This window comes from Coloeus monedula (assembly GCF_965178545.1).
Source record: "Coloeus monedula genome assembly, chromosome: 1".
Classification (NCBI taxonomy): Eukaryota; Metazoa; Chordata; class Aves; order Passeriformes; family Corvidae; genus Coloeus; species Coloeus monedula.
This window is the reverse complement of record NC_138781.1, coordinates 127,760,479-127,767,098: the sequence shown is the minus strand read 5'-3', so window position 1 is coordinate 127,767,098 and position 6,620 is coordinate 127,760,479.

The following is a 6,620-nucleotide window of genomic DNA, read 5'->3' as shown; positions in this document are numbered from 1 at the left end:
GCAAATTGACCAAAACCTCAGAGAGTTTTGGGCTTACAGACATACTTTCAAACTTTTTTGACAAAAAAAATGCAGTGGAGCAAGTCCAGTGCTAGACTTCACAGACCAAATCAAATAAACCTGTCCTGCGTCGAATGAAAAGAGGATTCAAAATGATGGAGTTAGAGCTCAGGATGAAATCCCACAGAAAATGATAAAAGTTGTAAGCACTGCCAAGATCAGAAAACACACTCTCAATTGCTATTATATGTTAAGAGCTCTTTATGTTGTTTTTCATTGCATGTTTTCATGATGTTTCTGTAAAGGCCTGTCATATGTGTAAGGAATGCAACTACTACAATGGTCCCCCACTGAAACACAAAGCAATATGTCAAAGATATAAGAAAAATTCGTCTGGAGGAAGAAAATGTTCAGGTTATTGTGTTACTAATATGAAAAAAAAACAACCTAACAGGAAAAAAAATCACCAAATTATAATAATATTAACATCTTTGTTGTCAAAGTCACTGGGGATTTTGGGAATTAGAGATTAAGGCAAAACTTGTTTTAAGTGGGCTCTCAGGCACTGTGTGATTGCACAAGAAGGAAGTTGTCTGCCTCTCTCCTAGGCTGTAAATGGCTAGGATGCCACAGTGACTATCTGTGGATACACGGGGTTATTACCCTGTGGACATAAACCCTGTTGGCATGGTAGACACTTCCTCAAAAAACTGAAAGAGAACGCAATCTCCTAGTTTACATGAGAGGTTCTCAGCCTGGCCATAATCATTGTGCAATGACATAAAGGTACACCAAACCATGGCACCACAATAACATGTGGACTTGATGCCTCCTGACAAGAATGATGTCATTCCTCCTGCTGTAATCACAGTTTAGAGCAGCTCATGTTACATCTGAACTGTGGATTCAACAACTGCTTTCAAGCTCCCACATTCCAACTACATCTACTCTCCATATCGGTGTGAAAGCTACATACACATCAGCTTCTCCATGTTCCAGTTCCTGTTGGTGAAAAATCAAAGTGCAAAGGCCTGATGGAAAGCATGATTAGGAAACTGGAAGACAGACATGGCACTAACTGGAGATCTTCAGTTATCAGTTCTATTTCATTCTCAGATTCGGATAAAAGGACACAAACACAGAGGAATAAATAAATAAAAGGATAAAATACAGAGAAAATGAAAAATAGTATAGAGGATTGATGTGTCTTTCCAAAAACTGCAGACCAATTCATAGATCATGAGAAAAGTGGAAGAGGAGCAACATAGAGAGAAAAAGAAACAAGTCCATTAAGAAATAAGAAATTAGGCAAAATCACATTCTTTTTGTCATGGTCCAAACAAAACTAGGCTCAGATCAGGAAGAGACTAGCAACAATGCTGAATATTGTTGTTCAGATACTGACATTTGACATAATCCTATTACAATTGCCAGACACTGCCAACAGATTGTGCTGTGTTTATTCATTTGTTCATAATATTAATCCTAAATTTCCTTAAACTTCTACATCAGAAACAGGTGTGATGAAAATCATACAATGTCATTACACAAAAAAATAATATACTAGGGAAAATGCATGGAGGCATTCTGAAAGAATCTGCTCTTCCTTCTGTTCTTTCCTATATTCTGTAAGAGTGTGTCCTCCTTGCTGAAACCCTAAATGATATATAAAATAACTGTGTCACTGTGAATTTTAAGAAAAGTAGTTCTTTTGTGTCCAGCTTGTGATGGATGAATCAAAGAGAGCCAAGGATTTACACAATGAGTTTTGAATAGCTTTTGTGATGCTAAGTCTTAACATTTTAAAAATGCCTTTTCTTCCTTCCTCTGTTCTCCCTTGTCCTCACAATATAGGTTCCTTTTTCTTTTACAAATTTCTGGTTTTTGCTTTCAAATGCAGCTTTTACAGCTTTGGTACCACCTTGGGAGGAAGAATAATTATTCAGGAACGAAGACCTACTCTTTTTCTGACTGTAGCATGATTCTTTCTGTGGAAAATACATGGCCAATTGACCATCATTCCTCTGTGATTTTCTGTGGATATCTCCTTTGGTCACAATTCTGATTTTTCTTCTTGGCCAGATGCAAGTAAGAAAACATACCCTGAACACTAATTCTGATGAAGAGTTCCATCTCTCAACACCAAAAGACAGGCTCCTATCCACATAGCTGGATACATGAAGACAGATTTCAAGTACATAATGGAGCTCAGGTGTAAAGCATATGCACTTATACAAATATATTCAAACTGAACAAAAATTCAGTTTAGATCTGTTTTTTACCATCTCCTTGAAAACTTGTCTTCTTCAGGGTACAAATAGAGAAAAGAAACAACAAAAAATTCTCAAAAGAACATAAATTGTAAATATTGATAATTTTACTTTTTTATTTAAATGCATAGATGTTGCAAAATAGATCAAAATGATGCACAGTTTCATAGCATTAGAAGTTAAAACAGGGATACAAATTTATATCTCAGGTATAACATATATATAGCGTCGTATGACAACATGAAAGAAATGATACATTGGTAAGTTCACTGCAACACGTGTTAGACAACAAGCTTTCTTCTCCAAAAAACCAGATACAACCCCACCCACACAATTATCAAAAAATCTAAACAAGAAAAATGAAAATATATAATGAGAGGGGGGGAAAGAGGATTTCACTCTATAAACACTGAACATTTTTTTTGACATGGGTTCAGATAAAAAAGCACAGAAATACACTTATTTTCCAACCCCCAGGATTTTTAAGCCTCAGAAAAATCTTTCCTTGTTGCATATGGAAAAAAGCATCTGTAGATGGCTTGCTTCTTAAATGAACCCTGCCTTTAAGCACCGTTTCAATTACATTAGAGCACCCTACATGAAACAAAGCTGTTTAACTCCTAAGAGCTGTTGATTCCAATATTACCATTCACTCTTAAGGAAGAATTTTGTTACTTTAAACGTCACATCTAATATACTTCCTGACCTATGATGATCTATTGAAGCTGTAGTGAGTTAGCAGCATGATGAACAGCCAGTAATTTGAATGACAATTGCTGTTGTAAGCTAAACATATAACCTGAGAGATATTCCCCCTCTTTCCTGCTGGCCAAAATAACCCTAAGTATAATTCATATGCATTTTCAGTATGAGGAATTTTAAAGAATTTACAACCTGATTACCCAAAGATAACGTGCCAAAATCTTCTTCCACTCTGAATTTTGTCTTTTGGCAGAAGACAAAGAGATAATGAATTGCAACCATTTCAGTCTGGATTTCTCACAGATCACATTCAGGGGAACTCTGCAGAATGTGGATAACAATCAAAACCTTCTACGTGTTCCACTGAATTGTGTGAATTTAAAAATGCATCACCTTCTAATTACTTTCTAACATAAAATAACTCTGTCCTGAGGGCAAGTTGGTAAATGAAGGTTAAGCAGAAAGAAAGTATTGAAATTACCAATAGTAATAAATTTTATTTATCATTTCTTGAATTAACCAGATAGGCTGTTGCCTATCTGTTCAACCAATCAGATGGGTAATTGCTATTTTTTCTTGATTTTTAAAATTATTTTCTATTGAAAGAAAGCAGTTTGAGAAGGTTATTGCTATTTCAGGCTTCTATTGACAGAATTTCAACATTCGTCTTGTAAATTTAAACAAGAAGGTTTGTGCACATTGAGACAGTCAGACCAATTATGTATGATCTGAGAACTAGAGTACACAAATTTTCAATTCTGCAGTTTAAAAAAGCACCACAAAAATTTTGTGTGCTTGGATTCCAAGACCGTCTCATTCTAGAATAGGAAAGCAAGAGTTTTGTCTTGAAAACTTAGCAATAATGGGCAGATTGTAACAGTAATTTGGGCCTTTAAAACTTTATTAGCAATCATCATAATTTAGTATCTGAGTAATGAGGCTTCCCACACCCTGGTTTTTAAGAACTATATTTGTCTTAACACTTCTAAAAATTCTTCTGACATCTGAATAACTCTGTTTTACCGCATACTCATAAAACTTTGTATGTTAGGTAGCCATCAGCTAATAAAACTTCAATTGAGTTCTGTACTTACAAATCATGTAAAACTAAGAAACGGAAGAGTTGTGCACTGCACCTCTTTTCTCAAAGGAAACAAAGTCATGTGTCTTTAAAATCAAGGCCGAAAACTTCAGATTTGCATTTGTTTTCAAAAAATCCTAAAACCTCTTGGATTCCTATGTAATGAGTAGCAGCATTCTCAACCACGAGAGGGCATCCATGCTTGCAACCTGATCCTCGGGGAGAATACTTGAACACATATATCCACCTACCGATCCATCTACCTACAGATATAGATATGGATATAGACACAGATATATTTCTTTCCATGCAGTCACAGTACTTTTGCTCTGGGAGGTTTCCTCTTTCAGAGCCCCATGGTATTTCCCAGTGCTGATAAGGGATGGCACATGAAGTCTAATTTTGCTGTTCATAAAGCCCTCATGGAATCCAATTCTTTCATTCCTGCAGAAGTTATATTAAACCTCCTATGGTTTTCACTGAGACCTGATCCAACTCACCTCAAATTCAGAGGGAAACAAACTGATCTCAAAGAGTAGATCCCAAAGATACGTCTGCAAGGTCAAGCCCAGATTTTCTGAAGTCATTTATTTTTCAGAGAGAGGATCTGGAATCACTAAAACTTGCTCAGCATTAATCTGAAGTCATGAATCTCAGAGGTCTTACTCCCCCCATAGCTTGTTCCACAGGCACTTGCCTGCTGTGATGAGGGGAGGGTGCTGTTTGTTTTGGTTTTGGAATACATTTGCCTCTCTGATGCACATAAAACTCTTATTAGAGCCTGAAATAACTATAAAAAGGAACCTTGAAAGCAAATCTGACCTAGTGGTAAGTTATATGCTTAGCTGAAAAAGATCTCACAAACACTGGAGTGTATATGGTAATATTTCCACAAAAAATCATCTGTAACTTCAGCACCAGAACATAGAGGTTAGCACCAAAAGGTATCAATTGCTACCTATCATGTTAGATGTTTAATGAGGCAAAAAGTCACAAGAAGATATTATAAACAGCTGCACTCAATAATTAATTATATCAATTTTGTTATATATATTTTTTACTTTTATGCCTCTCACAGTATTTTGACCAAAAATATTTTTTGCCTTAATTTAGCTTGTGCATACTTTTACAATTTTATATTTAGAGCAGAAGTCTGAGCTAATTTCTCCGTCTTTAAAGGCACACCTCTCTGCTGAGAAGAAATTAGTACTTCAAGGCCATCAGAATAGCAACTGGAGGTAGTTTGCCTCAGCATGGCCTTGAACTCATCAAGAACTTTCCTCAGCATGTATCAGAGCTGCCAAAGACATCTGAAATCTTCTGCACATTTCAGTGCTTTTTTTTGTAGCAGCACTTGGTGTCAGGTAGTCAATCAGGAAGCACTGGCACTGGCAATCAAAGTAGAGCTTTACTGGCATTGTTATTGCCTGGCCCAAGAGAAAAAATGATAATAGAAATGGGGGCAATTCAAATAGGCAATACAGAAAGGCCTTCTACTTTAAAGTGGAAGGGGAAATTTCATGTGGCAATCACATATCAGATGATCTGTAATCCTCTCTGTTAAACGAAAAATATTCAGCTAATGCTTGAGTGCTTGTGGCTGCTTTTATCAGGAGCTGCTTGTATGAAGTAGCTTATATCCAGATCATTTTTTGCTGCTGTCAATTACAGTGTGATTACAATAGTTAATACCTAGCACCATTATGGGATGTTGTGAAAAAACCTGCATACCTGTTTGTTCAAAGCAAAGTTTTCTATATTCACAGAAAACAAAATATTCCACAAAATCAAGGTATTTGTAGCAACTTAAAAAGTAACAGATATGATAACATATATACCCGTGATAACAATTTCAGCTGAATGACAGAATTATAAATTAATTTACAATGTCTAGTCCTGTTTGGAAAGTGTACCATACAACATACAAGTTGCAAGTTTCAAAGTGCATAGTCATTTATTGTTAGACCTACTGTTGTAGGCTCCATGGCTTAACCTGAATTTTTTCTTATGCTCTGCTTCCTATCTTATATTTTAAAAATAAAAATACTCAAAATGGCTAGATGCACTGCTATAACTGTGCTGTCTTTACCTCTACAGAAGATTTCTTATGCAGAACGAAAATGCATTTTTCACCTGCATCTTTGTCAAAAAACTGTGCTGGCTGAGGGGCTAGTGACCCACCAAGTAGTATTGTCTCACTCATTTGTTTCAGTGTGTACATAGATAATGCAAAGAGGTTGTCTTTCACTCCCAAAACAGGACTGGATTTTACTCCACCAAAGTATTTGACTGACTGAGTACTGTTCAAGTCCAAACTCCTTTGAAAACAAAAGGAAAAATGTTTATATTGTACCTGTTAAAATAAAAGTTAGTAGAATACTGCAAAGTATTATCCTTTTACAACATGGACACATCTAAAGGTAATGTGCCTGTCTAGGTCTTGTCCTGTCAGATACAGAAGTGTCACTAACCAGAAAATATCTGAAGAGCCATAGATCAGCTGCTGATGTTCTCTGAGGGATCAGGTTTTGGGTAGATAGAGAGGAGCTGCTACATTTCACACATTA